The sequence below is a fragment of the Heterocephalus glaber genome, unplaced genomic scaffold (genome assembly GCF_053883595.1).
Source record: "Heterocephalus glaber isolate CG9 unplaced genomic scaffold, H.glaber_assembly_v1.0 deba00001586, whole genome shotgun sequence".
Lineage (NCBI taxonomy): Eukaryota > Metazoa > Chordata > Mammalia > Rodentia > Bathyergidae > Heterocephalus > Heterocephalus glaber.
The window spans coordinates 4,928,858-4,950,055 of NW_028258364.1; the positions used below are offsets into that span (position 1 = coordinate 4,928,858).

Below are 21,198 nucleotides of genomic sequence, written 5' to 3' on the forward strand. Positions count from 1 at the left end.
ACTCCCCTTCCATCTCTTGTCTTTCTCTCCCTATTTCTCTCTCTCTCTCTTTTTCCTTTTCCTCCTCTTCCTCCTCTTTTTTTTAGGGGGTGGTATTTTCATGATCCATTAATCTGTGTTTTACATTTCTGAATTTCCTAGGGATGAGTCCTGGGGAAGGGGCCATGCTATTTTGTCATTTTATTTTAGATAGGTAAGTTAATTAGATATTTAATAGGCAGTTAGACAGGGCCTCCCTCAAGGTGCTAGTGCTCAAGGCCCCCGTCCTTAAGGTGCCAGCCCTCTAGGAGCCAACACAGTGAGGAACCAACATGGTGAACAATTAAGGCACATTCACTGGTTAGTGTTATAAAAAGAAGAGGCACTACTTCCCCTAAAGATAGACAGCAGTGACTAATATTCTAAATGGGAAATTCCTTGTATGTGACTTGTTTTCCCATTTGATTCCCATTTACTCAATATTATCTGGGTGACCATACTTGTAATCTTATTGGTTGGCTGTGGTTTTGTCCCACCTCATGCCCACCTTTTAAATTTCCATTGGATCTTATAGTTTTGTCCCACTTTGTACCCCCTTTACCACATGGCTTTGTGTAAAACATCTTTGAAAAGTGGGGTGGGAGGGCACCCACTTTCCAGTCTCCCTCTGTCTCTCTTAGACAGAAGCTATCTTTCTCTCAAATTTTCCTACTCTTAACCTCTGTTGTTCCTAGAATTCATTCTTCGATTTTAGAGAACACAAACTCATGTTTCAGATATCTAGTAGGTATGGGAGTTACATCTATTCCCCCATATCAATTTTTTTTGACCGGGGATCAAACTCGGGTCCTTGCACTTGTGCAGCAGGCGGCGAAACCACTGAGCTAAATCCCCGACCCACCCTATATCAATTTAATGAGGAAGACAGGGTAGGAATAACATTTTTATCAACACAAAAGGCCATATATCTTTGATTCTAAGGCAGCTATTGAAATCTGATTCCTGAAAGATACAGTTTAATCAAAAGGGTGACTTTAAACACATGTAAGAATCTTTTTATTAGACTAAAGGATCTAGAAAACAAATTTTAATCACTTAGATCTGGCTTCTGAAAGAGAATATTCAAAGACAGCACAGCTGTAAGGCTGTGAGGAAAAAATATTGCCTCAGCATCTAACCATCCCACATGCTCTGTAGATAGAAGCTGCTTGGAAGCCTCAGTGACATTTTGTGATTTTTAGATTTTCTGTGCTTTCCAAAAATGGGCAAAGTGGATATTTCACACAAATTTAAAACTCACACATAATATTAGTACTTTGTACTTTATGAGCTTAAAAATATCAAAGAGATGATTACAAGAAGGATGTTTTCTGTGACTGTATTTTTTTTTTTTTTTGGTACCTGGGATTGAACTCAGAACCTTGTGCTTGCAAGGCAGGCAGTGGAACCACTGAGCTAAAACCCCAGCCCTGTGACTCTATTTTTGATAAGCCACATGGGCTAACTGTTACAGGGCCAGGTGAGTTGGAACTATAGAGATGTACCACACTCTGAATTAAATAGAGTCCTTTATTATCATAAGCCCGAGTTCCAGACTAGCTTGTACCAGAAAAACTCTGGACAAAGGAAAAGCAGCTTGCTTGTGGGGTCCTTTTAAGGGTTCTTCTATTTGGGGAGGGCTTAGGGAGAGGGGGAGCAGAAGCAGAATTTCACAGGAGCAGAACTTTGCTAAATTGGTGGGGGTGGGGCGGTTTCCACACAGTTTAATTAAAACAAAATATCACACAGGTGCATAGTCTTTTGTTTACAAAATAGTAAAGATAACATAGTTGCAGACTTACACAGGTGCAAAGTATCCTGTTTACAACACAGTAAAGATAACATAGTTGCAAACTCACGTAGGATGGGGTGGTCTATCATGCATTAACTGAGGGGACTCCCAAGGGGGAAAGGGAAGGCGATCACATGATGGAATTACTCGACTTTACACAAATGGAGTCAGGTTGGCTACCACATAACCAGAGAACTACTTATGAGGTGTTCCATGGAAGACGGTTACAGTGATTTACTGGGTATGTAGTACCTTAGTGATTTAAGCTAGTGCATTTTGCTAATGACAGATTTGCTTCTCCAAACTAAAAAATTGTATATATGTTAGACAAATACTTAACATGTTGGGCCCTGAAGTAACTTGTTTTATTCTGTAATGTACAAAAGCAAGGCAAATATTCATTAACAGTTATGTATGTATTCATTAGCTTTTGTTAGGACTGTGCAAATAAAACTGAAAAGTCTATTAGCAAATCTGATTAGGTACATAAAATTACTATTTGAGATATTAACATTCATTATCTATACTTGATCTGTATTCCAGTAGGATTTGTAGAAACTGCTTTTCTCTGAATAGGGTTGATAAGTAAGTTCATTCAAATTTTGCATTATGAAATCTCAAGTTTTATAAATTTGTCATATGTAATAGCCTTGAATTTCAGACAGAAAAAATCTATCCCCAGAAATATAATCACAGTAATAACAAAGAATAGCCCTTATATGCATTGATCAGTAAAATCATTGGTTTGAATCATTGCTGTCAGTTCCCTTTATAGTCTTTTAATAAGAAAGGATTATGGAACCCATAAACTTGAGCTATACGTTTTCTATTCTTTTCTATTTGCCATTTTCCTTCTAAGATAAATACTATCATAATGACATGTAGTTACTTTTACACTATCAGATAGTAAGGAGACCGAATTTTTTTTTTTTCTTTTGGCACCGGAGATTGAACTCAGATCCTTGTCACTTGTGCAGTCGGCAACAAAACCACTGAGCAAAATCCCAGCCCAAGGAGACTGAATTTTTAAAAGAGCACATATGATCTTCCTTTTTCTTTCCTTTCCTTTTTTGTTTTCTCCTTCCCCTCTTCCTTCCTTACATCTTTCTTTCCTTCCCTCCCTTCCTCCCTCACCTTCTCTCCCTTCATTCTTCCTATTCTTCTTTCTCTCTCTCCTTTCCTCTCTTTCTTCCATTTTCTCTTCCTAATTCTTCTTTTACTGGTCTCCTATTTTTATTTTTCAGTCCAAAATAAGGTAAGTTCTGCCATGTTGGTGGTTCTGGAGCTTGTCCACAGCCCTCATTAGCATCCATTAGGGAGCAGCTGATGTCCTTCCTGCTACTTATCTGTTCAAGGTCCTAGGAAGGCTGGAGCTCCTGGGGCAAAGGGCATCCTGGGGGTAGAAGCCAAATCAGCAATTCACTTCATGGTCTTGATCCTGATGGTGACCCACAGTGTTAGAGAGAAATTGCGTGGAACTATGCTGTCAACAACAGGAAGTTGGTGAAAAATGGAAGATACCCTTGGGGAGTGAAATGAAGAGCAGATGGCTTTGATTGTTAGCCTCACAGAGACAAGTGACAAGAGAAATTCTGCTCTTTTGACATTTAAATGATACCAGAAATACCAGTGACCACATTCCTTAGCTTCTTGAAGGTTCCCAGTGTGGGGGAGTTCAAACTCCTCTCTATTTTCATTTCTGAGCAGTGCATAAAAACTGCAGGTGATGAGATTCCTGATGATCTAGCCCTCTAACAAATACACACAAAGTAAGGGAGTGCGAAGACATGGATGAGGGGATGTGTCTATGAAGGGAATTTTGGAGAGATTTATAAGCCACAGCTCAGTCAAAAGGCAGAACCCATCTCTGTAAGCGTAGTGAGACTTTTTGGTCCTATGCATGTAGAAATCCTATTTAAATTTTTATTTGTCATATTATGGAATAACCTGCCATTTGAAGAAATAAACACACTTCTATTAGACCCTTGGAGAACGAGTTAAAAGACAGATTAACATTAGCTCAGAGACAGGCTGCCTCCATTGTGCAGTCAGCTCACATGTAAGAATTAGAGAGAACTCAGAGAGGGAGCACTGTAAGGAACAGGAATAAACCACCTGAGATGTGGAGATTCTACATATGTCACTGTGTGATTATTGGCTCAAATGGTCTTGACGCATTCTAGGCATTAATGTCCCTCTCTCTTTTTTTAATGCCTCTCTCAGCCTGATGTTATTGGAACTTTATGACAATTACAGCAACTAATTTTCTAGTTTTTAACTGGGATTTGGTGTGTAAATCTCCCAGCTCCTTCACTCCCTGAATGGGATAACTCTAAAGCCAGTGTTCTGCACTGATCCCTTGATTTCCCTCATAAGATTGAGCTACAGCTCTCCACACTAATGACTTTCTTGAAAACTAATGTTTTAATGGCTTCTTTCTGTGCCTTCATGCAAGTCTCTATTCTCCTACTTGTGTTTTTCCACACCTATAACTGGCATTTGGACTTGGACTTAGGGCTTCTTCTGAAAGAACTCAATATAAAACTCCTCCACTGACATACGTGCCCCTTCTGATATAGAAAAAATATAATTCTCAACTTTCTAGATGTCAGATGTACTGGGTTCATGTCCCCTGAAATCAAAGAATGAATTCCAAGAGATAAAGCAGGTTAAGAGTAGGAAAGTTTTGTTGAGAGCCACCTCCTGAGAGATAGAAGGGGTCCTGAGTGAGTGGCCATTGAGGCTCTTTGTCAGGGGTAATTTATATAGGAAATTCACAATGTGGCTACAACGTGGGTCAAACTATAATCAACCAATAAGATAACTGATAGGTCTCCCACTACCTCAGCAGCTATTATGTATAGTAACTGGCCTCTTCCTATGGTGCCTTGCCCCCTCCCCTGTGTGACGTCACGCCAAGATGGTTGCTCCCGCCAAAGAACAAACTTTTCTTTCCAGCATGGCCCTGTTCCCGCCTAGAGAGTAACCTAATACTCCCTCACCTCCTACTAACTAGTGACGTCACAGGCTTCTCCAGTCCCTAGCCACTACCTCACTCAACCCCACCTCAGCCCCTACAAATCCCACCTCAGTCTCCATAAAAGACTCTCTCTGCCCTGGCCATATTGCCTTTTGTCTCTCCTTTGTTCAGAGACAGCCCGGCAGATCTATTCCTCTAATAAAGGCTTGTTGTGGCCTGGTCTGGTCTTGGTCTTCGGCCCTTTTACCTGACAATAACAAATATAGTTGCTTAGCTAATAATGATCCAATATGGAAGCAGAGCATGTAGCAAGGATATAAGGGTGACATTATTAACCTTGGCTTATCTATGACTTCTAAAATACGAAAATTTTTAGGAGGAGATGGGTCCAGGTGTTCTGGTCACCCAATAGGGTGTTTGATGCATATCTGGGCTTAATAGTTCAGGTGGTACTAATTACAAATATAATATCGAATTATTGTCTGTCCCTTAAAGAGGCATGTAGATTTGGGCATTGCATCTTTATCTTGGACCTGGCCTTCTTCAGATGCATCCCTAGCTACAATTCTGATGTCCTTATTTTGCGCTGACTTCCATGATACCCCAGTCTCTCTCTGTATATTAATTTCTACCTAGCTAAGCTGCCTATAAAATTTCCATGCAGAGTTTTTGTACTGCGTTCCCACATAATCTGTGGAATGTGTCTCTCACACTCTAGATTAATCATTTTGTATTTGCCCCCACTTTTTAATGTATTATGTACTTGTATTACAGATAGGTAAGTTAATTAGATAGCTTGAAGGCAGTTAGGGCCAGAGCACGAAGAGCCAACATGGAGGACAATCAAGCCAACATGGAAGACAGTAGAGGAGCCAACATGGAGGACAATCAAGGCATTCACTGAAAGCCAACATTGTAAAAGAAGAGAAACTACCATATCTTCATAGCATGAATAGCAGTGATTAATATTCTAAATAGGTATTAATCACCTGGGTGGGGGAACCAAGATCTTCAAAGAAAGATCCCTGACCCACTCCTTACCACTGAAAATCTTTGCTCATTCTTATAAGCTTGCTACATGACTTGTTTCCCCATTGGATCCCCATTTAATCAATATTATCTAAGTGACTATACTTTTCATAATCTTATTGGTTGTTCATAGTTTTGTTCACCTTGTGATTTCTCATTGGACCAATATTACCTAAGTGACTGTACTTGTAATCTCACTAGTTGACTATAGTTTTGTCCCACATTGAACCCGCTTCACTTTATGGCTTTGCCCCATAAAACACCTTTGAGAATTTGTATGAGTGGGCAACTCACTTTCCGGTTCCCTGTCTGCTTTCTTAAGCAGAAGTTTTCCTACTCTCTCTCTCATTTTTTTTTTTTTTTCTGGTACCAGGGATCAAACTGTCAGGTAAAAGGCCAAAAACCAAGACCAGACCAAGTCACAACAAGCCTTTATTAGGGGAATAGATCTGCCGGGCTGTCTCTAAACAAAGGAGAGACAAAGGCAATATGGCCAGGGCAGGGAGTGTCTTTTATAGAGATTCCGGGGGGGGGTGTAGGGGCTGAGGTGGGGTTGAGTGAGGTAGTGGCTAGGGACTGGAGAAGCCTGTGACGTCATTAGTTAGTAGGAGGTGAGGGAGTATTAGGTTACTCTCTAGGCGGGAACAGGGCCATGCTGGGAAGAAAGGTTTGTTCTTTGGCGGGAGCAATCATCTTGGCGTGATGTCACACAGGGGAGGGGGCAAGGCACAATAGGAAGAGGCCAGTTACTATACATAATAGCTGCTGAGGTAGTGGGAGACCTATCATGAACTCAGGACCTTATGCTTGTGAGCAGATGCGGGCACCACTGAACTAAATGCCTGGCCCCAATTTTTCCTACTCTTAATCTCTCTTGTTCCTAGAATTCATTCTTCAATTTTAGAGAACATGAACTCGCGTTTCAGATACCTAGCAGGCTTGGGAGTTACATCTCTTCCCCCTATATCACTTTGGAAGTGAAGAACTGTGATTTAACTGTCAGTCTTTAGATCCAAACAATGTTTGGCACTTAGTGCTTATTAGAGTTGTTGAATGAGTGACAATTTCTCCCATCTCTGTTGTCCTTCTGATATATTGAGTCACAGATCTTGACATTTCTTTTTTCATTTCTCTTGTGCAGGCTCTCCAGTCCCTTAACCATTCCCCTGACTCAGGCTTGTATCATTCTATGCATCAGCTACTACCATAATTTTCTACTAGCTCTCCTAAGATCAGTCTCAGCCCTCACTCTCCACCACTCCCCAAACCACAGGACAACTATTCTTCCAAAAACAGCAGTTTCATTTGATCTCTCTCTTCTTTAAAATATCTAACTGTTCCCACAAGCTTTTTAATTTAGTCTAACATTTTAAAATTCTCACCCATATCATTTTCTTTTGATCTAAATAAAAGTTATATTTTGAAGATGGACTATATCATAAGGGTTGTAAATGAAAGCCATGGTTGCAGGTTGCCAGTTCAAACTGTAGATCCACCCTATGTGGGGAATAAATGGTGGCTTTCAAAAGATGTCTTGTCCTAATCCCTGGAAACCTGTGAATGTTACCTAAAAAGGTGCAGTTTTCCCAAAGGTGACAAGTGTCCTCATAAGAGAGATGCACAGGAAGGTTAATCACACATAGAGGAGGAAGGAAATTGGAACAACATAGGATTTGAACTTGCTCCCCTTAAAGACTGTAGTCACATGTCCACAAGCCAAGAAAGGTTAGCAACTACCAAACATCAGAAGAAGAAAGAAATTCTGTGCTACAGCCTCTGGAAATAGTACGACCCCATCAACTGCTTGATATTAGCCCAGTGATATTGTTTTGAGAATGGAGCTCCAATAAGGCAAGAGAATAAGTTTCTGTTGTTCCAAGCTACCAACTTTATAGTAATTTGCTATAGCAGTCACAAGAAATGAATCTGTGAGATGGTTCTTTGATTATGTGAAGACTGGGTGATTTAATGTATGTAAATTCATACTCAATGTTATATAGATTCTCACTTTATTCTGTTTTGGTGAAAATCATAGGTTCCTACATATACTTTAACACTGAAGAACATTTCTTAGTATTATATATATGTAATGGTCAAAATGTTGACTGAATATAACTACTTATTGTAAGCTATCTGTTGGTAAGATTAGGTTTTAAAGATTCATTGGAGAATAAAATATGATTTACTGACATCAATGACTATATAACACTACAATTATTTTACACTTATTTAAGATGAAAAAAGTTATAAATTTTTTTTTCAGATTTCAGTATTTACGTACCTAACATATAAATATTATATACACATATAGTCATATACAAGTGATGCTCAAAATGTATGGTGAATCCTTTAAAAATTTAAGAGTCTTCAGCAGATGTGATAAAAAATACAGTGAATGCTGCTTCCTAGTTGTAGCTAGCATAAAGGCAGGCTTGTAGAAAACATAATGTGTTCTCATTCATCTCATTCACCCAATCTAGCACTTCTCACTCTTCCCTAAAGCCAAAATAACCATGAAAGAGAAATGTTTTGAATTGATTCAGGATGTCAAGTCAACCAGGACAGGACAACTAAAGATACTCACAAAGAGGACTTCCAGAACTGCTTCAGAAAGAAATAAGGACAATGGGATAAGTGTGGGGATAAGCATGGGGGAGTACCTTGAGAGGAATTAATGGCAATGTGTCTTTTATTATAATAGATTTTTAAAAATTAAATATTCACCAAATATTTAGATTATATTTCATATATTTCTTACCAAGTAACTATAATTTCACTAAATTTATGCCTTTGAAATATTTTTATCATGCCCAGAGCAAAGGGAATATTCTATTTGGACTTCATTTATGAAAATCTTACAGGATAGAGGGATAAGGAATATCAAATAATTTTACCAATTATTCTGTTATTTCCTAGCTGCCTGTGTCCACTGCTGACTGTGACCATCAGGAAAGCAAATAGTTCAATATTTCCTGCAAGGGGGAGCCCCTTAATAGTGTTTGTGTTGAAAACCTGCCCGACCCAAGTGGAGAGGGTTCTATATTTCTCATCTCATCCTCCTATCTGAGGCCATTTCAAAAGTGCCTGTGGGTGGAAGGAAAGAGAAAGAAAGTCAAAAGCACTAGAGGAAAGAAAAGAGGTAGAGGGAATGGAGGCAAGAAAAGGAACCAGTGAAGCCCTGGAGAAGGGAAGCTGTGTTTCATTTTAGTTGTTTGGTTTGGATGGAAGCCTTCAGGAGATTGAATAACCTAAGAAAATATACTGCCGCTCACTCTTCTTGGTTTTCTTGAATGTATGTAGAATTGCATTAGTGAATCTAGAATGAAAACTCTTGGGGAATTGTTAGTGCAATAATTTATTATTTATAATTTGTGTATAAATTAATTAAAAGTTATACAAATTTTCCTTTGGAAAATGTAATGCTAAGTTGCTGTTTTTTGGTATTGGGGATTGAACTCAGGACCTCATGCTTGGCAGGCAGGCGCTGTGCTACTGAGCTACATCCCAGGCCCTAAGTTGCTTTTAAGCTATTAGCCAAGGTTAATTTAAGTCAGTTATTTTGTTGGTGATTTTCTTCTTTACTTTTGACAGAACATTAGGATTCAGAAAAATTAATTTTCACAAAATGAAAAACTACAAGAACATTGCTTACATACCTTTTAATTTTTTATTAGCATAAGCTAATAACAACAAAAACTCCACACTGGGAAAATGCTTTACCACACAGATAGTTTTTTAAATAAGGTCTCAAGATTTACTGGATAATTGATTTATATACATGTTTACTTCCTAAACTTCATTTTCTGATGGTCATGCTGAAAGTAAAAATTGTAACAATTTCATAAGGATTTTGAAAGTATTAAGTGTACGTGATTTACAGTGTAAGCACATAAGTACTCAATAAATATTGATATCATTCACATCTTTAAAAAGGTTGTCTGTTTAGAAAAAACATAAGAATAAAGACAAATAGCAAACAGTAAAGATTTAGTTGTACATATGAGTTTTTTTCAAATTTGATAGGAAAGCAATATGTTTTTGAAATTTATTCATTCATTCATTCATGCAATAAATATATTCAATCCATATTGACCAACTACTATGTACTAGTGCATTGTCCCAGATATTTGAGTTGCAGCCAAAGACAAGATGGAAACATTTCTACTTCCATAGAAGTAATATTTCAGTTCTAGAACACAGACATTAACTTAGTAAAAAATGAATTAATAGAGTACTATATTGTATAAGTGCAAAGAAAAATCAAGTAAGGGAATAGTTGAAATATGTATTTTACATTTTGGAGTAATTGGCTTTAGGAAAGAAAAAAATAATACAGGATGCTAAGTGAAATTTCATTTTCAAATAATTAACAAATATTTTTGTTAATATTGTTAGTGTAAATATGGACTGAATATTCTATGGGGCAGTTTGTTGTAAAATATCTTTTTGTTTATATAAAATTAAAATTAACTTGTATTCTATATTTTATCCAGCAACCTTAGAAAGACATGAAGATCTCAAGTTGAGATCTACCTTGTATTCTGTTTTCAGTGGTTGGTATGTGGAGGGGTGCATATCAGCTCTCATGATTTGTCCTTACAACTGTGGACATTCATGCTGGTCAGAGTTACACAATCTAGGCTTTTTTGTGATTGTGCTACTGGGCCTTTTCCAGGTGTCAGTGTGTAAGTTCTGTCTACCTTAGGCCTGGCATTGAGTGCTGTGTGTTTCTGGGGTTCACCATTCACTGGAGTGACATGTTGAGTTGATTTTTGAGAGAGCAGAGTCCAAGACTCAATACTAGGTTGATATTGAGTACATTTTATTATAATAAGCTACATGTGCTATTGAAATATTAAAAATTAGTCCATTAATGATTTGTTTTAAATTGGAATGTTCTCTCACAGTAGAGAATGGTGAGACAACAGAGAGAAAAATATGACATTAAAAATGGTATCTAGGGACAACACCAGGGAATTTCCGAGCAAAATTTAAGGAATGCTTCATTTTGGTTAACATAAAGAATTCCCTTTAGAAATTTAAGCATTTTAATTTTATGGCAGCTTTCAGAAACTACTTCTCAATGTTACAATCTTTTCTTGTTTTAGTTTGTTTTTGAATGAAAGTGAATTCTGGTGGATTTCCTTTGGAAAAGCCCACATTGAAATTCCTTGTCAGTGTTTCACATCTGTTACACTTATACTCATGTATTCAAGGTGGTTTTGTAGAAGAATTAATCCTTCCTGCCTCCTGCAATGATCTGCTAAACATTTTCAAATTTCACCGTTGTCCTCATGCGTTACTGCCATCATCATCATCATCACCATCATCATGTCTTACTCTCAAGAGTCCGTGGGACACAAGACACTGTGAGAGGCAATGTGTTGTGGAGCTCTTTGGCAGGATGCCAAATGGACAGCCCCACCTCCCCTACCTCCCAAGGTGAAGTTCACATGGAACCTCACATGGTGGTGATGAGCTTCTCCATCTGACCATTAGGACAAAGAATTGGTCAGTTGTTGTTGGTGGCTCTTAACATGTAGATACTTTCTGTGCCAAAGCTTGAACCTAGGCTCACTACAGAGCTCTTTACAACATCTCAGCTTAGTGACAGGAAAGCTTGTTTTGCAACACCCATGGCCTTTCCTAACTTCTTTCACTCCTACCAATTTATCTTTGTAGTTTAGGGAATACTGCCAAGTCTCCTCTAGATGGGGGTAAGCACTGTAAATCCCTAATTCCCAAACTAATCTTATAGTAGGGGACATGTTCTGGGCAACCATCCCACTCAGCTAACACCCCGCGTCCTTTTTTCTTCCTGAAATGTGTTCTGTATCCTGTGTGTTTCCTTATCCAAAAGTTAATTTACTACATATTTTTTCAAAGCCCAGAACACCTGAATTTGGGACGGCACACATTATTTTTGTTATATGAACTGAGAAATCACCTTAAATTTTTATTTAGTCAATAGAGTTGAAGTTTTCCTAAAATTGGAGAACATTCGAGACAAATGGAGTTAGTGTACCCCAAAACAAAAGAGTCCCTGTAGACATTCAGAAAATATAACGACTGTATGCCAACTCTCCATCATGTAGAAATAAGGCAATGAAGGTTTTCCTGTTCTAGGTGTTTTACTTTTGATCATTTTGTTGTTTGTTACAGTCTCTATCAGAAGAATTGAAAAAAATTAGGTAATGTTCAAGTACCAGCATGTCACCTTAAGGTTTATCAGCCAGAATTTATAGTTGCAAAAAATAAGTTGTACAAGAAGTGTAAATAATAAAATAAATAAACATAATAAAAACATAAAAGGCTCTGAAATTTTGATGGGTTTTCAAATTTGCAATCTTATAATGACTGCACATATATATATATATATATTTCAGTTTTATGCAAAAATTGTTTCTTCATTCTTTGAATATTTCACATTAAAATGCTGTGTACTAAAAAATTGGTAAAATATTGCTGATTTTATAGATTATTGATTGCAATTAATGTTATAATGAATATTTTTTGACATCCTATACTGTAACAGGCATTTTATACAGATAGTACTTCTAGTAAATCGCCCTTCTACTTTGTGCTTCATTCTATATATGAAAATTTCTATCTAAGATTAAATATTCTATAGTGACAGTTATTTTGAGGCTCAGTTTGTGGCTAGTGTGATAAACATTGTGACTGAGACCACAGGGTTGTGCATTATTGAAAAGAGAGTAATGTTGTTAACAAGTGATAAAACTTTCTGGCCCTAAGTTAGATACTTGTTAACAGGATTTGTGCTTGATTACAGTAACAATTCAAGGAGTATGTCATTTGGGAGAAATTCTTGTGGGTAGCTTTTTCTCTTTTCAATTTGTCTCTCCCTCCTTAACTACATAGTGTTTTATAATGCTTTGTTAATAGATACTGTTCCTTGCCCAGCAAAATATAAGAAAATATATTGTTGATATAGAATATATATTGAATATCAAGTAGCAATCTTTAATCAAAATGGGAATCTCACTCATGAAAATAATAAATACATATTATTATTCATATTCATAGCACAATTATTTTTACAAAGTGAGTGAAAGTCTAGTAATATTATTTATAACACATAGGATATAAGGAGTTTAATGTTAAAAATACACAAATAGGGCTGGGGATTTACCTCAGTGGCATCACACCTGTCTCACAAGTGCAAGGTCCTGAGTTCAATCCCTGGTACCAGGAAAAAAACAAAACAAAACAAAACAAGACAAAACACAAATAGCCTTAAAAATGTCAGTAAGAACTAAGTAAACAACTAAATAGAGTAAAATATCAAGAGCTTGAACAGGTAATTTTCTAAAAAGTAGTTACAAATTGTCACTGACATTTTGAAAATTTTGACCAAATTCAGAGAAATGCAATAAACTATGAAATATCATATTTTACCCATCAGATGGGGGAAAAATGAATACCCCATGGTAGCAAAAGCATGAGGGAATTGGGATGTATATAATGAAACGTCAAAATTAGCAATGCAGTTTTTCTATTTATAGACATTAAAATATTGAATGAAATTTTAAAAATTGTAGAATATAGTTGTTTAATCATAAAGATTCCATCAGGCTTTCTGTCAATCTATGTACTGATGGTTATAGAGACAGTAAATATGCCTGGATTGTACATTGTGAGAATTCCAAATAGATATTTCCTCAGATACTACCTGTGTTCATTTATTGATGTTAGGGTTTTCAAATATTTTATTCTTTTTTATATACTTGGTTGTATTATGCCAGTTTTATATTGAGCACTGTTTTTGGAAATTATGATTTTAAAAAATCAAAAGTAAAAATACATAAAATCTATTGATAAAAAATATATGTAAGGCTGTGGATATCGCTTAGTGGTAGAGTGCATGCCTAGCAAATGCATGAGACCATGGGTTTTATCTCCATCACAACAAAACAAAACAAAATACAACAACAAAAAATATATGTACATATTGTCTTAATTACTTTCCTTGTTGCTCACACAAAATACCTGAAGTTCAAAGTTAAAGGAGGAAAGGTTTATTTAGGTCACAGTTTGTAGAGGTTTGTCCTTAATCAACTGGCTGCAAGGCAGGGTGGGATGGCAGACCAGCATTGCAGAGGAGAAACAGTTCATGGTGGGCAGAAAGTAGCAAAGCAAGCAAGCAACCAGCAACAAATAACAATATTGGCTTCTTTCTGCATTTTACCTTTTTTCTAGACAACCCAGCTTAGGGTGGGTGACAAACCAATCAATGGACTAGTTCAGTAATCACACACCCTCAATCTCAGCATCACATATTTTAGATCCAGCTACCTCTAAAAAAGCCCTACCAATGACTGCATGAGGCTTTGGTGGGGGGAACCTCTAGATACAAGGTATAACATATATATAGCTGGAGGCAGGGGGACAATGTGCTTATTTTATTTTATTTTTTGGTACTGGGGATCGAACTCGGGTCCTTGTGCTTGCACAGCGGGCGGTGGAGACACTGAGCTAAATTCCCAGCAAATGTACTTATTTTAAAGAGAAACTTGTTACAGTGCTTTTCACTTTGTGAAAAGACTCAACAAATCAATTTCTAGATGACAGTAGTGTACAATAGTATGCTCCTTTAGCTCAGAGTAAGACTTTATATCTGCTATTTTCTATGGCATATGAGTACCTTTTCTTTTGTGATGTTCCCTCTCCAGGGGGAATTTTCAAATCACTCTCTTTAGTAACAGATTAAAATTTGATTGGCTTGAGCTAACAGAAGTTGCTTTAAAGTGGTTATAAAACTTTAACATTAAAAAAAAAACTATACATATTTTGAGATTAAATACTATCTTGTTGGAAAAGAAAATCTCAAAAATATTATATTTCTCTGGATAATTTGTTTAGAAGAGTAGAAAATGTAACATCCCACCATAAATCATAAGTCCAATACAATTTTGTTTGAGTCACATGCATACAGATAATTATTTGAAGAGAGAATTTAAATACACCAAAGTGACCCAATATAATTACCCCTACAGTGCCCTCCTGACATGAATTAATTTGCTGTGTGTCGGGTGAACTCTGCAATAAGAATTAAGTCACTTTTCAGTCCTTTTTTTCTCTGTACAGTTTATCTGTCCAAGCACTAAAGTGATTGGAAATACTTCCTTTTGGCCAACTCTCTTATGCTTCCCAGTATTATGTCATTTCCATGTGCTTTTGGGACTTTCAATGCCTCTGTTTTCCTCAGTCTCAGCACATTAGGTATGCAGGTGTTAGCAGCCTTTTGCATCTTTTTTTTTTGGTTGTTGTTTCATTCTCTATGGAAAACAAGCCAGAAAAAGCCAAATAATTAAAGAATTCCATTGGGAAATTCATGGACCCAGCCCCAGCAGCTGTGGAAGAGCAGTCCACCATCATGTGCCCCATCTTCCTGTCAGGGAGATCCTAAAGGGTGTGGCATGTAGTTGCATTCCCAGATGGTCTGCATTCCATGAGGAGACTATAACTGCATGATGATTCTGCTCTGAAGACAGGGCATGTGGTTTTTAAATAAATAGCTTTCCTAGAACTTTGAACAGACTGAACTACTTGCATTGCATGGAATGTTTTTCTTATCTGTAGTTAGGCAAAAACAAAAAACACCTGGTTATGCTTTCATATATAGCACTCACTTAAACATTACTATCAGAAGAAACTGTTTTTAAAATGTAAAATTTTAAATATTGCTTTCTCTTCTGCAAAAGGTATAAGGGAAGGGGGAGAGAGAGGAAGCAGAGAAACAGAAGAGGATAAGAAAAGAATGCAGTAAGAAAGAAACAAGAAGGATTACATATTGTTGCAAGGTCATAAAACTTTATATACCAAATTCCAGACATATTCCTTTCTCTGCTTCCTAACCTATGACACCTTTAAAATTCCTTAAGTGTTTCAAGGCAGGACATTGAAGACTGAGAGAGTAATTTAGACTTCCATATTCCTGTGCTTACACCATTTGTCTTTCATAGACAATTGACCAGGATACTCTAAGAGTGGCACAAAATTGGTTCTGATATTGGTCTGAATTCTATTGTTTTCATCAGACCTAGGCAAACCCTATATAGCTGTGGATTACAGTATAGAACTTCTCACCAGGTTCATGTAAGTTCTACACTCAAATTCCAGTTTGTATGATAAATTATATAGATTATATTACTCAGCTCTTGCACTCCTTTACTCATGCAATAACACTTTATGAAAACCTATTGAATATGGATAATTTGTGGGATGTAATGGAGATTCTTAGTAGTGTTATTCTTTAACCATATTCTCCTTAAAACTCACAAAATTTTCCCCTTTTTAAATTCCTATGCCTTTTGATTAGATTATATAAATTTTATACCATTATCAGTTGATGTCAGTACAGGATGTAACTTATTTGCTCCATAGTTAGTTTTAAAAATCACAATACTTAACACCTTATCAAGCACGTAGAAAATAGAGATGCTATAATAGTTAATCTTGATTGAAAGTTGCCTAGGAGATTAGTAAAGTACACTTCTGGGTGTGTCTGGTTAGGCTAAGGGAATGTGGGAATGTGACCTTGGGGACCATATCTAGTCCCTGGTCTTTTCTTTTCCAGATTTTTCTCCATTGTCCATTTTCTGGATGGAGTGAATTGATCAGCTTTCCTCTGCCATGCTCTCCATGTTGTTTCTGCCATGTTGTTTCTGCCTTGGAGCTAGGCCATCATGGACTGGGTCCTCTGAAATTGTGAGCCAAAATAAAACATTTCTCCTTCAATTGTGTATGTCAGATACTGGGTCCCAATAACAGAATAGTGACTAATGCAAATATTTGGATTAAAAAGTATAATATTACACAGGTCTCCTTACTAAACAATTGTGTAAACCATTATAAACTAGACTTTTCATTTTTATTGATAAACTTCACATGGTATTAACCTAAAAATACTTTGACATCGCTAAAAATTGGAGTCTTTTCATGAAAGTAGATTCTTACTGGTTACTCTTGATCTCTCCTGAAAAGAGGGAAGAAGTTGTTTTATTATTTAGAAAAAAATTAAAGTATGAATATGTAACCCAGTTTCTTTTATATACAGCTCTTTGGGGAAAAAACTAAGTTTCACTGAGACACTTTAATAAGACCTTCTGCTATATATTTTGTGTCTAAACATTGTGCTCTTTTGGAAAATGTACTTTAAATTTCTGCACAATGGAAACTTCATTGTGATAATACCCTTGCCAAATTTCTGGAAAATAATATATGCATAAAACTTCATTGCTGCCAAAATTACTCTGTTGAACAAAGAAAAAGTAAAATATTGCAAGTAATGTCTGCTAGGATATAGGAAAAATGGACTACACTCGCATGACTACACTTCCATCAAAACGTAAATATTATACAGTCACTTAATATTGCTTGATATTTTGACTTTTAAGAAAATTTGAGAACTTCAAATGTAAGATTGTTTTCTAAACTATGTACTCCCCAGAACATGACAAAATTTTCCTTGAAAAATTTGTATTATGAAAAATAATGTTTTTCTCTCACCAAATCCTTTTAGCATCATCTATTAACAGGATTTGAAGTGATTGATTTTGCTTTGTTCTTTTCCAGGTAAATCTTTTTATGGTGCACTATTTTGCAGTGAAATTGGCAAGTGGTTAACAGAAAGAAAAGAAAAAAAGTAAGAAGAAAGAAAAGGAATGGGCCTGTTTAATTTTCAAATTTAATAAAAGTCCATGGGTGATTGAGAGTTGGCAGATATAATGTTTCCAGTCAAGCCCTGCCATCTAAAGAGAAGTATTTCATATCTGCACCATGTCCAAGTCACAAGCAAACACTGTCCAGGGATGCGGCATGGAATTCATCTCTTTCCAGGATTTAAAAAGAACATAAATCCCTGGTGTTTTGAATGACTAGATTTGTATTGAATTTTTTCTTCCTTTTTCTTTCTGGAGGAAAGTCAGTCAACCCAGACTACTTCCTTAGCTTCCATTCTTGGGTAGATTATAATTCAAAACAGAAATATTCAATAAAGGAATTGTCTGTGATCTCAGAATGTATTTATTGTATGATTCAATATAGAAAGCATAAGAAAATTAGAACAAAGGGAAATTTAAACATAGAAATCAGAAACGTATTATGATGAATAATAATTACCTTTTTGTTTCCTGGAAATGCTTTAAACTACAACACTTCTACCAAGTAATTGTTAACCATCGTATTTAACCTAATAAAGTTCACTCTAGCAACATTTATTTAACAATGATATATATTCAGCTACAAGCAGATTTGAGTCTGTGTTTTCCTCATATTGAATTTAAATAAAATAGGCATAGCAGCTGTACTTAATTTTAAGGTTACTTAAAGGAAAAAATGAATTCTGTAAATTACTTTGCACAGTTACTAACTGTAAGAGTCTAAAAAATTTAAAAAATATCTTATAAAATCAATTATCTTAGTTTTATATGTGTATAATCAAATTGTACTTTCAAATATGCTAAACATTACATAGTATGTTCAGATTGTATGCATTTTATATTTCATTCTTTTAGAGGGTGTTTTATGTTGTATTTTCAATATCATTACATAAAAAGAAAAATAGTTACTATTGATAAAATTATATACTGGAAATCACATAAGAAACTAATTAGAATCTTACACTATGATAATAATGAAACAATTAAAAATGAGAGATATATCTACTAACATAATAAATCTAATGTACAAAGCAAATTTAATTATATTTCCAACACATATGATTTTTTTTACAATAAGTGGATTTTGTTTGCTTTGGGATAATTAAAACCTGGTGATATTTCATAAAGTAATTGAAAAAGATATTCAAGATAATTTAAGCAGCAGTTATTTTATAACATTTTATTTTTGTTATTTTAAAAAAGATATCTTGGTCTAAAATCTGACCAGCAATCAGATCCCTTTGGTTAATAACTAAATTAAATATCTGAATTTATTTTTTAATCAGTTAAGAGGTAATATTTAAGAATACCTCTTAATTTCTTGCTTCTGACTATTAAGAATTCTCAAGGATGCATTGTGCAGACTCCTTCTAATGGCATGATGCTGAAGAGTGTTTTCAACTGACATCATGGCTGCCAAGGTAGCTTCTTATAGGACCACTTGGAGAGCAGGAGGTACCATGAGATGCAATGCACAGGCTTTAAGTCTCCCTTTTATTAATTATAGTATTTATTGTCAGTCTCTTAATATTTGGTTTACTCCATTTATTCAAAATTTATTCCAAATATATTACCTGGAAAGTAACACATTAAAATGTAATTTGAATGTCAGCAACATAAAGCTGCACTGCTCATTTTCATGGGTTGACAAGTACAGATTTAGACACAATTTAGAAGCTTAACAAAGGTAGAAGCTTTGCAGAGGACTTTTAATAAAATTGCTGTTTTAAAGCAATATCAATGAAGTTTAAAGAGGGGTCATATATCTATACATGTATACAAGCCATGTAATTGTTAAAACTTGCAGAACTTAAATTGGCTTTAAAAAACTTACACTGACTCTTCAGGAAAAAGGAGGTGTTAACAATTGTGAAATCTTACAAGAAAAGTTAGAATGAAATAGTCTTTATTTACTTTGTATGCTATGCAAAAGTAAATAATGTGATTTGAATATTTGTTGACCATATTGACTCTGATAAGCCTATCATAACATGTTTACAGTATTAAAAATATCTTTTAAAGAAAGAACTAGTTGATGGTACAATTGAGAAATACTATGAACAATGAAGGCAATGTGAAAGTACTGAAATATTAGACAATATTTAAGCAAACAGGTTTCTTCAGGCAATAGATACGAATGGTGAGGCATCACAAAAAGCAGGTCCCATTTTCCAGCAAAGAAACCATGACAGAAATAGCAATGCCACTTAGTGCATCCTGTCCAATCAAGCACGTGTGCAAACTAATTAAAATTGCTGGCCAAAAAACTCTTGTGTCTTGTATAGATACAAGAATTACTAGAGGAAGGAATAACTGACAAACTGAATTTCTAATATATTAACATATCACTTAACATGTTTCTGTTTCTTGACTTATCAGAAAGAGTAAAAACTAGAGGAAAGAAGCTAAGCTACCATTGTTTACAGTAGATTTAAACTTATACATCAAGAAGAAACAAAACATGCTCTTGGACTACTATGTATAAAAAATTTTCAATGAGAATTCCAGAGCAACCATAATGTTAAACAGATGTATTATTGTTTAAAGAAAGTGGGAGAAATAATTGTACCGATATGCAGAATATTTTTTCTCAGTATTTATTGCTTTCCCAGTAAATATTAGAGATAAAGCATTGCTCTAGCATTATGTTTGAGAGAAGGATGGGTTAGCAGTTTATTACACTATAAATTTTGACTTCTAATTAAATTATTCAATTGAATGATTTTAAACAATGTCTTTTAAGAGTAACTTTGGAAATGACAATTTCTAATGCATTTTTTTCATGAGTCAGACTGAAAGCTAGTCATTCTTATGTTTAGCTTCCCTTTGAAATTCATGTATTTCCCATAAAGATAAGGAGCTTATAGGACTTTGTTTTGACATTGTTTCTGAGTTAGCTAATCTATACTGTAAATTATGGCATGATGATTTCTCTTTTAAAATTTTACTTGTATGTATTTACAGTACATAATATTTATATTCCTCATGTGGAGTTGAAACATGTACATAACACATTTTAATTTCATTTTTCATTCCCTTTCTTTCCCTCTCCCTCCATCTCTGGATCCTCTTACCATTTGAGAAAGATCTCTCCCCTTACCTCCTTATATCTATCATTTATTTTGCTCTTTATTTATAATTTGGGTTTCTTATATAAGAGAAATCAGGTGATATTTAAGCATGTGTGTTTGATTTATTTCCCTGAACAAGATGCATCAATTTTCCTGCAAATTACTCAAGTTTATCTTTCTTTATGGCAGAGTAGTATACCATTGTGTGTAGATATCCTATTTTTTATCCATTCATGTGCTGATAGATATATAGGCTGCTTCCAAGTTTTAGCTATTTTGAATTGTGTTGCTATAAACACAGGTATGTCTGTATCAATGTCTTTAACTCTTTGGGGAAGATATCTAGAAGGGGAATAGCTGGGTCAAATAGAATTTTTAGCTTTAGTTTTTTTAGTTATCTCCATGATTTCTATAGTGGTTGTACTTGCTGCGTGGCAATTTCAAAATTGAACACTATGATTCAATGTCCAGTCCAAAACTCTGATGAAATTCAATGGCCATTAATACAACAGTGTTAAGATGTGAAACCTTTAGGGGCTGAGTAGATCATGAGAGCTCTGCTTTCACGAATCGATTAATGGCATGATTATGGAATTGGGCTCCTGATAAAAAGATGAATATGAT

At 35.4% G+C, this 21,198-nt stretch overlaps 1 long non-coding RNA gene across 1 annotated transcript in view; it reads left to right on the plus strand.

Moving 5' to 3' along the window:
* LOC147823397 (uncharacterized) overlaps positions 1-18,260 on the plus strand; it is a 196,996-nt gene extending 178,736 nt beyond the window's left edge. The window contains exon 9 of the long non-coding RNA XR_015443900.1: positions 17,418-18,260. This is a non-coding gene — a long non-coding RNA (uncharacterized LOC147823397). The remainder of the gene's footprint in view (positions 1-17,417) is intronic.
* Positions 18,261-21,198: the final 2,938 nt, after the last annotated feature.